Here is a 10,692-nt window from a genome sequence, read left to right as displayed (position 1 = left end):
TGGTGTCAGCTCGTTTAAATGAAATTCCATGGGGATTTACCCAGCAAAGGCTCTGAACAAGTTTTAGACAGCATCTCCCACCCCCACAGCTCTCACTTCACAGCATCTTAAATTAATACAGAGCACAAAGGCCAGGGCTGTACCAAGACAAAAGGTTGGCCGAGACTGGGGATCTTTCTGGCTCCCCAGTGGAGGGAAGGGTCCCTGATTCCTGCAAGCAGGACAAGGAAGCCAAAGAGAGAGGAAAGCAGTTTTTCTGCTGATTTAACACATCATTGTTGATGGGGGTCCCCATGTCTTGAACTGGAGTTGGGGTCCCAGCCCTGGGGGTTTTGTGACTTACCAGAGTTGACCCCAAATGACGTCGCTTGTCCTGGGCAGGGCACAGCCAGCAGGGATTCCCCCATGCCAGGAGGTTGCTCCTGGAGCTCATGCAAACCTGCAGGGTCACAGAATCCCAGAATAACAGGATAGTGCATTCCCAGGCTGGCCAGCGCCTCTGAGCAGGGTCAAATCTCCCTTTCCAGCCCCCCAGGACCTCTCCTGCTGCTGTTTCCCCACGGTACAGGCTGTTCTGCTGCCCTGATGGCTCATTCCCACCACGTCAGTACATTTTCCTCCTGATTTACCCTACTTGGATAGGGAGATAATCCTATTCCCTAATACCACCACAGAGCCAAGCCAGATCCTTGTCTCAAAGTTCCTCCAACCCACAGAGACCATCCAGAGCTCAGCTTCCCTGATATCTTTCCTCTCTGCATAAAGAAGGTGAAAGGATTTCCAAGAGGAACAACTTGCCCTTCTTCTTCTTACAATGCCTCTCCCCAGGAGCATGCAAGGGAATTACCAGCACAGGCGATTTCAGTTGTCAAACTCATTAAAATCTTAACAATTTGACTAATTTGCACCAGCTGGGCACCAGACCCTTGGTTTCCCCCCCCAGTTTGGATTACCCACCACTGACCAAAGGGCTGGTTCCCAGAGCAAGGAGCCCAGGCTGAGCCCTCCAGCCCCCGTGGCCGTTGTCTCTGTGTTTTCCTTTGTAAAAAAGAATTCTCAGAACCTTTTTTTTGCACCAGTGGAAAAATCCTCCACAAACAGAGCAGGACCCAGGTCTCATCCTCTGCTGCATTTTAATGCCCTCCCAAAGGAAGCAGAGCAAGGAAGGAAAACTCCCTGAATTCCCTGGTGGTTTTCTGGCTTTGTCTGTGCCACATTTCGCTGCGGCTTCCCGGGGACGAGGCCTCTGGGAGGCAGAGGTGAGCCCAGAAGGAGGGAAAGCTGGAGAGAGAGAGGAACCCTGGAAATCTGGGAGCAGTGAGGAGGGAGAGGTGCCAGAGGTGAGCGAAATCAGCCCCAAAACTAGCACAAGCACAGCCTTTGCCCTCCCTGAGCAGGAGTCACGACGGCCGCGCTGGGACGGGTGCCAGGGTTGTTGTTGGGCAAGGGTTGTGCAAGCTCCAAGCAGAGTCTCAGAGAAAGGGAAACCAGGGGGAGAGATGGAGGTTTCTTTTTAACAGGGATGCTGGAAACATGTGGGAGTTACGAGGGAAGAGTTGGAGCACCTACTCCAAGGGTGAACACCTCTGGACTGGGCAGACTGGGAATTGCAGGATCATGGAGTATGCTGAGTTGGATCACTGAGTCCAACTCCTGGCCTTGTACAGGACCATCCCAAGGGTCACACCATGGCCCCCAGAGTACTGTCCAAATGCTTCTTGAACTCTGGCAGGCTTGGTGCTGTGGCCACGGACCAAACTCAACTGTCCCCCAGTAGCTCCTGAGCTGTTGTGACAAATCCAGGGAACAGCTAAACCAGGCTCCCCACCAGACCTGTCCCCACGTCCCACTGCACTCACTGGGTGCAGGATCACAAGGCCACAGTCCTAAATTGCAAATACAGTTCAGTGGAGCAGAGGAGGCTTCCTAAAAGGCCAATCCCCACATCCCTGCTGTGGGAGAGCAAGGGGCACAGGGAAGCACAGGACCTTTGACTCCCTTTTCATTTGGGAGGGAAGTGTTGATGTTTTAAATGCTGTGAAGGAGGGATAGTTGGCAGTGTCTTGGATTTGTGAAGTCACTGAAAAGCAAAAAAAACTCTTTTTTGATGCCAGTGGTAACAACTCAGTATTGGGTTAGAAGTGACTCAGGCGAGGACGCCGCGATGGCAGGACACGGAGCTGGGCACAGTTCCCACAGCCAGCACGCTCCAGAGGGTGTTTCGCAAGGATCAGCTGGACACCATCCTATCCTTGTGCTGCTGGTGAAGTCATTGTGGCTTTGCACCCCCTCCTTTGTCCCCGTCCCAGGAGGATGGGGCAGAACAGCTGGAGATCTGCTCATCAGACAAAACATCGGCGCCTTCCCGCCTGCTGCCTCTCTGGCCTTGGAGGATCTGCTGCATCTCAGGCCTTGGAGGACAGGTTTGCTCTGCCTGGGCTGAGCTCTTCACCTCCTGCCTCGTGCCAACGAGGAGCTGTGTCAGAGCAGTTTCTCCCTGGAGGATTTTGCTCATGGATGAACATGTGTGAGAAGGTCCTTCTGGTGTTGAAACACCAGCTGTGTGCTGAGAAGGGGGATTGGCTTAGGATAAGAGGGAAGCACTTTCTTTTTATCACCTGCTCATCCCCGGTGTTTTCCATCTGTTAGGCACATCACCTCTGAAAAGGAGGTGGTTCTCCCAGGAAATCATTACTGGAGCCCTCATGGGCACCTCTGCACCCACATGGCCCTGCACATCAAACTGCCCCATGCACAGCCTCAGTTACTCTGGACCACCCCGTGCTTATGGAAGGAGACCCAAATCCAACAGTTTTGGGGGCTGTGTCCACTGATCCTACAGCTGGGCCCTCAGGATGGCAGCTGAGCACGGTGGAGATTCACTGACATCAATAAACTGTCTCCACTGTTGACTCCGTCGTTGCAGTGCTGGATCCAACAGCCCCAGGGACCCCGTGGGCCCCATCCATCATCAGCTTGGGCCCATCCACCCACCACCATGGCCAGGAGACACTGGGAAAACACCATCATCCACTGGGAGGTGCTGGGAGCTGCAGGAGCCTGCTGGTGCCTTCTGGGAGCCAAAACTCCCGAGAAGTTCAAACCTTGGGGATTATGGAGGGACCTGTAGTTTTGACAAAACACCCCGATTTTCTCTTTCTCTGGCAAACTCTGATCTCAGGCACACTCAGATAAACCTCAAGACGTTGCACTGAAAGAAACAGGCTCAGAGGGCACGTGTGGCCTTATCTCCTCCACACATTCCGTGGGATAAATCTGTTCCAAAGGTACTTTACATAAACACGCTGAAGGACAGAGCTGGGCTCACCTCGAGGGAGTTTCTCTTATCAGTGAGTCTACAGGAGGCTTTTAAGTGACTCATGTCTTAGGAAAAGGCTCTGAAAGTGGAAACCCTAGGATGCTCTTCCACCAAACCATCCCTCCTCCTGTGCTCAGTTTTCCTGTTCACAAAAGCAAAGTGATTAATATAAAGTGATTTTACAGGGCTCAGGGAACAATCTGTTATTTACTGAGATGGGGAAGTTTAACTTGGAGAACACTGTGAGCACAAAGCTGCAAAGCTTTAAGACCATTTTTATCAAACTGAAAATAAATTGCAGCGATAAGGAAGTTTTCTTCAGGAAAACCCACCAAATTGAAGTTATTCCCAGGCTATTAGCTGGAGTAGAGATGTTGTTTTAGCATGGAGACGTGGGTGAACAAAAACCAAAACTCAACCACGGGTCCATATATCAGTAAGAACAAAGATATTTGCTGAGGAACCCAGTGTGGAATTTTAGAAAGAAGCTTTGGAGGAAAACCATCCCAAAAATGTACTTCTAATTTTTTTTTCCCCCTTCATCAAAAATAAGGTTCTGATTTTTTTTACCAACAACAATAACGTTCAAAAAGAACCGGATTAACTCGAAAGCCCCTTCACTTTCACTCCATTTCTTTTGCCCCTCCACTGGGAAATGCTCAATGCACAGCTCCCAGATGTTAATGAACAACAGCCCTTTCTTGGTACCTTTTAGGGCCTGATTCACCGGGATCATCCATAAATATTCCTTTAAAAACCTTCCCGAGGAGCTCCCGGGGGCCGTGCGAGCAGCCAATGGCCGGAAATGTTGGTTATTCCTCCCTCTCCTCCTTGGAACACTGGTAGCCAGCCTGGAAAAGACCAGATGCGTTAAATGGTGGGAGATTTACAGCCCCCCCCCCCTCACCTGGGAGCCATAAACCGACAATTTGTTCCCTTTCAAAGGCAGCCCCTGCCCGGTGCGGGACCTTTCAGCACGGTTTAGAAAGCTGGGCTTAAAAAGCCCGGGATCTTTGAGGAGAACATGGACATAAAGTTCATTTTTCAAGCACTGCAACGCCTCAAAGATGAAGACTGGGGAAGGAAGGCACGATGGGGCACTTGCAGAAGCCCCTCACTGCCCAAATCCTGCCCTGGGCTTGCTCCTGTCTCTCCTGTCTCTCCTGTATCTCCTGGCATGGAGATATCCCATTCAGGGAATATTTAATGTGACAGGGATGGGAGGGGTTGGGAGCCCCCCCGACACACAAGGTCTGCTCCCAGATGGGAACTTCAGGTGGCCACTGATGGACCTGTTCCTGACCTCCAGTGGGCACTGGGAGGATAAAACTCCACCATGGCCAAGAGCTGGTGTCAAAACACTGCAGTGCCAGTGCAGCCTGTCAGAACCTGGCCTTGGCAGAGGGGTTTGTGCAAACACCTGAGGACCAAAAATCACCATCTGCCTCTTGTTCTTGACCTACTTCCCCCATCACTTCTGTATCCCAAGGTCAGGTAGCCGGGATGCAACACCTCTTCCACATCACCAGCCACGGGGTAAAAGGAGATTTTGGCATTTGGCTCAGGTGGTTTAGAATCATGGAATCATGGAATGGTTTGGGTGGAAGGGACCTTAAAGTTCCAGCCCCTGCCATGGGCAGGGACATCTTCCACTAGCCCAGGTTGCTCCAAGCCCTGTCCAACCTGGCCTTGGACACTTGCAGGGATGGGGCAGCCCCAGCTTCTCTGGGCAACCTGTGCCAGGGCCTCCCCACCCTCACGGGGAAGATTTCTTTCCCATATGTCCAACCTAAATTTTCCCTCTTCCAGTGGGAACCCATTCCCCCTTGTCCTGTCACCACAGTTCCTGCTGAAGGGTCCCTCTCTGGCTTCCATGTGGGCCCCTTCAGATCCTGGAAGGTGCTGTGAGGTCTCCACGCAACCTTCTCTTCTCCAGGCTGAACAGCCCCATCTCTCTCAGCTTGTCCCCATACAGGAGTTTCTTCACCTCCACAGAGCCCACGAGGGCTTCGTTTCAGCCTCAGACTCCAAGTGACCTCACACTGAAGCCCTGGATCACCCCACCCCCAGCACAGCCCCGTGACCTCCACAGTGTCTCCTTGGCTCCAGTGGCTGAGCTGGATCCTGCTCTGGCATCCCAGCCCTGGAAACCAAGCGGGGAGCGCAGCAACATTCCCAAGTCACGGCTGAACGAGAGCAGAGTCCTGCATTTATTGCTTAAGTAGTTGGAAGTGATTGTAATGCAGCCAGATTTATTTCTTATATCCAGTGGTGGACTTATTAAACTTCCAGAGGAGCTCTTTAAGCTGTCAGTGGGGCTTTAATTGCTGACTAGAACTACCTGCTTCTAAAAGGCTGCCGTGGAACAGCCCTCCTTCCACCTACCGTCCTCTTCTGCTCAGCAGAAGATCCCCCAAAGCACAAAGGGTTAAAGCTTTGGGCTGCCCAGCCCAGCCCAGTATCCCCCCTCCTCCCCCAGTTTGGAAAAAGTAGAATGGAAAGGATTAGAGGGGAGAGATTTATGGGCCAGCCCATCACGGAGCCTCAGTCGCACTTTGGTGGTGGGGGAACAGCCCCCTCCAACAGAGGGGCTGGAAAGCACTGCCCACCAGTAAACTGCCTACTGGGGGGAGCCAAATCCCTCCTCAGATTATTCCAGGCTCTGTGAGCCCTTGGAAAGAGAGGCTGCTCCTTTTTATTGCTGCATTATTGATAAAGAGCTGGGGAAATCCTCACAGCTGCTCCAGAAATCTTCCCAGGGCAGGAGGAGCCTGCACAGAGGTTTGGGCTGCAGGGGCCAGGGGGCTTGACCTAAATCCCCCATCCCAGCTCTGGTGTCTCTGGAGCAGGGAGAGGAGTCCACACCCTGAAGTCCCTCGGGATGCCCCTGGGAGCTGCAGCAGGAGCTGTGCAGGGAGAGGTGCCCAGTCACAGCTGGGATGGGTGGGGTGGCTCCCCTCAACCCAGGGGTCTTTGAATCTCTCCCAAGGGCTGGAGAGCAACACAGGATGCAGGGATGGATCCTGGAGATGCAAAGCTGCCTTGCCAAAGTCCCAAAAGAAGCCAATACTGTAACTCTTCTAATATTGCAACTCTTCTTTAACATCTTCAGATAAGGTAACCTATCGGAGTTCCTGTAACTCACCCAACAAGGAAGGAACAAATGACCTTTTAGGACTTTTTTTTTCTCCCTTCCATAGCTTCTTTTTTAGCAGAGGAGGGAGGAATTAATGGAAAAACAGATGTACTACATTTAAAGTGAGAAATGGCAACTGAAGTCTGCTGGCATTACCCAGCCAGCAAACAGCTGGTGTTGAATATGGGCTCAAACCAAGCTGTGATCCATCCAATCTGGATTTTTAGAGGGTGAGGGGAGGGAACAGGTCCCACTTTTGCACAGTTACTTTGCTCACAACACAACACAACACAACACACAACACAACACAACACAACACAACACACCACACCACACCACACAACACAACACAACACAACACAACACTGTTCCAGGCTGGACATCCAGGGACTGTGTCCCGTGCAATGAAACACATTTGCTCTCCCACACATCCCTCCCGCTCTGGAACAGTCGTGGAACTCTGTTTGCTCCAAGGTGAGTAGCAGAAGGAGGGCATCACCCACCTCCTTCCTCTGTCCAGAGCTCAGCTTCCCAACATCAGCACCTGTTTGGAACGAGCATCCCCCAAAAAAGCCTGGAGTGCTCAGCCCTGGAGGAGTTGGCTGTGCTTTAGAAAAAGCAACACTAAACAAACCTTCCTGACTACCAACAAAATCCAACCCAAGACAACAACAACAACAAAAAAAGGGTCCTTCCTAATTTCAGCTTCTGGTCATAAAATTTTACTTTCATGTAACAGCATGAAATCTGCACAACCCGAGCAGGGCTTTTTAATAAAAGGCAGAATTGGTGTAATATCTGAGCCAAGGTGTTTTTATAAGCCAGAAGAAGAGAGACAGAAACACAGAAGGAAAATAATTTTCTTGAATTCCTTCCAGAAAGGAATTTTATTTCGATTTCCTTTAACCAGGCTGAAATTCTCCTTCCTATTTTAAGGGTTTTCCCCCTTAATAGCCATCCCTGTGTCTTAATGCACTAATCCAAACCACTCATTTCTTTTTGCATCTGAGCCCCAGTGCATTTCAAATGTTTGAATTTTGAGAAACAGAGCAATTTTCGTTGTGAATTTGGCTCCACTTTACCCCAAAACCCCTGGAAAGGCCCTACCCTTGGAAGGTGCACTCCTACCCCCAGGATAACTCTCCTCTTCCAACACCCACCAGGACAGAGGGAAAACACTTCCCCGTGTCCCAGTCTGTGAGGTTTGAGAAGAGAATAATCTCTGCTAAAAGGCCAGAAACAGCTCTGAGCTTGGTGAAAAATGACTTCCAAATGCCCCCTGCCCTGGGGATTTCATAAGGGAAGATGGATCTTTCCATCCTTTTCCTTTCTTCTTCATTTTTCAACTCCTGACCTCGGCTGTGAACAGAAACCTCCCGGGCGAGAGCCCTCGGCAGAGGAAACGCTTCCTCCAGGCCGTTTGTCTTCGCTGGTCTGAGCAGCTGAAGAGACTCACGTGGCCAAGAGATGCTGCTCCCACCCCTGCCCATCCTGCCCCCTCCTCCGGGGTGCCAGAGGGTGGGATTTGGAGCTCCATTGGCAGGGATGGTTCTGGCCATCCCTCACCCAGCCCTTTGGCACTGGGAAAAACACTCAGGGCAGCTTTGACGCCGCTTTTGGGCAGATTTGCAGCCCGAGACACAGAGAGGATGATCTGTTTAAAAAATAAGATGTGATGGTATTCACCTGGGCATGAAGGACCAGCTGGGAAGGATGTTGTTGGGCACTGCCTCCCAGCTGCCTCAGGTCCCAGGAGAGCTGCTCTGGATAACTCATGGACACTCCAGTTCGAAGCTCTCAGGTCAGAGCGTGGCACCAGCCACAAATTCCAGCCACGGATTTCAAATCCCTTCAAACCCCGTGATTCCCAACTCCAGGTTCAAGGGCAGCACATTGCCACAAGATGTTCTTGCTTCCAGCATAGAATCTTAGAATCCCAGAATGGTTTGGGTTGGAAAGGACCTTAAAAATCATCTTGTTCCAACCCCCCTGCCATGAGAAGGGTCACCTGCCACTAGAGCAGGTTACTGAGCATCCCCTCATGGTCACTGGAAACCACCACAGCAATGGACCCCACAGGGAAAGGATGGTGGGGTTTGAAGCATCCAAATTTTTAGGAGATAATCCAGGCTGGAGGATTGAGAACCAATCCTAAAGGTTTCAGGATGAAGAAATTTTTGCTTACCACACTATTTATAAATTGTGTGGAAGTAGCTAAAATGGGAGGATCTGTATCGTTCTGACCTACGGGAGGATCTTTGTGGCATCTCAGAGAGCCCCAAACACACATTTTCCTGCATGTTGTCCCCCTGCAGGCACAGAGCAAGGCTGGAGTGGGAATGAAAGGGAGGATTGAAAAGGGGGATGCCCAGGTGTGTCCCTCCCAGCCTTTCCCCTCTCTTGGTCTGAACACGGGGCCCTTGTTCCTGTTTTCAGAGTGTCTCAAACCCGACCACGGACAGGGACCTCTCCCTGGTGTCTGCCAGAGCCATTCCATTCAGGCAGCCCAGGCATTTCACATGGCAAATGGGAAGTGACTGATCTCCAGGAGAGTCTTTTATCAGCAGCTGGTGACCCGTGGAGGGACATCCCGGCTGCACTTGTTCCGTAGCCGTGCCCCGGAGCTGATGGGATACGCAGGGGGAAGCCCAGGTGTGAGCACAGCCCTGCCATCAAGATGGATCACACCTGGGGACAGGGCTCAGGCACCTTTGGCTCTTGGGAACACACAGAGCGTGACTTCCAGGCTGGATGTGCAGAGGAAGAGGCTGGAGGCAGCACTTCCCATCCTCACCCCAAATTACCTTCCTGGGAAGAGGGAGGGGGTGAGGCTGGACCACATCCTTCAGTCTGGCACTGGGGCCAACAGCTCCTGTCCCTCCTCACCTGCAAGAGAAGCTGAAATGTCCTCGCAAGGTTTTCTTCCTCCGCAGCCAGAAAAAGAGGCTTCAGATGCAGATTTAGGGAAGGAGAGAGGCAGAACCTGAAGACCCCGCTGGATTTCAGGGCCACAGCTTCTATCTTGGACTTTGCCGTCCATTTAAGGGGGAGATTTAAGTCCCAAGTTCCCAAGTTGGGCCTGTCTCCTTAGAAAAATAAAATTCAAGGCAAGAATTTTTATAGGACAATTTGTTGCTCACCATGAAGGCCTGAGAAAGCCAAACAGCCCAGGCTGCAGCTCTGCTGGGGAGAAGGATCCAGCGGCGTCCCACCGGCCCTCTCCCTCTTCCAGCAACGTTTCCCTTCGGTTTCCAGCAGCCCGTGATCCAGGGAAAACACAACACCGGCCGCTGTTATTCTTCATGGAGGCAGCAAGAGGGCTGGAGAGAGGAGGCTGCATCCAAAGCACAATATGAGCTGCAAAAGCCATCCAAGCTCCGTGGCGCTGGATGAAACAAAGCCCACACAAAGGGAGTCCAAGGCTGAAATATGGATTTCTCGGGGTAGGAACAGAACTGTCTGTGTTTGCCTTGGAGACGGGGGGAGGAGGCCAGAGGGTTTCATCTCAGCAGGTTTTGCTTTCCAGCACACAGACATGGAGCAATTGAAAGGCCTCCTGCCAGGAGGTGTCGGCAGCCGGAGCCGCTCTCTCTCCGAGCTGCTGGAAGGGTCCCCTCCAACCCCCTGCCCATGAGCAGGTGGGTGCTCACACACCTCCTGCCCTTCCACACACGTTTGCAGGAGGAAAAGGCCACCAAGTTCAAGGCAGCAAATCAGCCATCCCATGAGCTTTATCCAGTCTTTGCCCCCCTGTCCTCACCCTGGCTCCCATCCCTGGGCCGTGCCAAACCTTCTGGCTTGTCCTCAGCATTCTGAGCTCTGGGGTTTGCACTGGAGGGCATTGGTGGGATTTGTTCTGGTGAGCTGGAAAGCACAAGAGCTGGGGAGCAAAGAGCCATTGGAGCACACTGACATCTCCTGGAGTGATCCTTGGGCCAGAAGTTGATCCTGGCAGGTCCCTTCCCACTCAGCATATTCCAGGATTCTGTGAACCAAGGTCTGCTGATTTATGTCTTCATAGAGCCACAAAACAAACACAACAAAAAGAGCTGGGCCTTCACTCATGATGGAAGTTGGCATGGACATGATAAAAAAGATTAAATGTGCCTATTTAAAAAAACAAAAACAAAAAATCAGTTTTTTTCCAAATGATTTCCAGGTTGGAAATGTGGTGATGCTCCCCCATGCCAGCATGGCCATGAGGTCACACGTCTGCTGAAGAGGTCGTGGACTCCCC

At 51.8% G+C, this 10,692-nt stretch overlaps 1 long non-coding RNA gene across 1 annotated transcript; it reads right to left on the bottom strand.

Annotated features, from left to right (window-relative positions):
- Positions 1-3,176: 3,176 nt before the first annotated feature.
- LOC116794995 lies at positions 3,177-10,558 on the bottom strand. Its single transcript, XR_004359939.1, has 3 exons — positions 9,342-10,558; positions 4,028-4,170; positions 3,177-3,461 (listed from the first exon to the last, which is right to left on the bottom strand). It is a non-coding gene; the product is annotated as an uncharacterized LOC116794995 (long non-coding RNA).
- Between the last annotated feature and the right edge of the window lie 134 nt (positions 10,559-10,692).

The sequence above is a fragment of the Chiroxiphia lanceolata genome, chromosome 16 (assembly GCF_009829145.1).
Source record: "Chiroxiphia lanceolata isolate bChiLan1 chromosome 16, bChiLan1.pri, whole genome shotgun sequence".
Lineage (NCBI taxonomy): Eukaryota > Metazoa > Chordata > Aves > Passeriformes > Pipridae > Chiroxiphia > Chiroxiphia lanceolata.
Note: the sequence above shows the minus strand (reverse complement) of the source record. Positions and strands in the feature narration are given on the sequence as shown.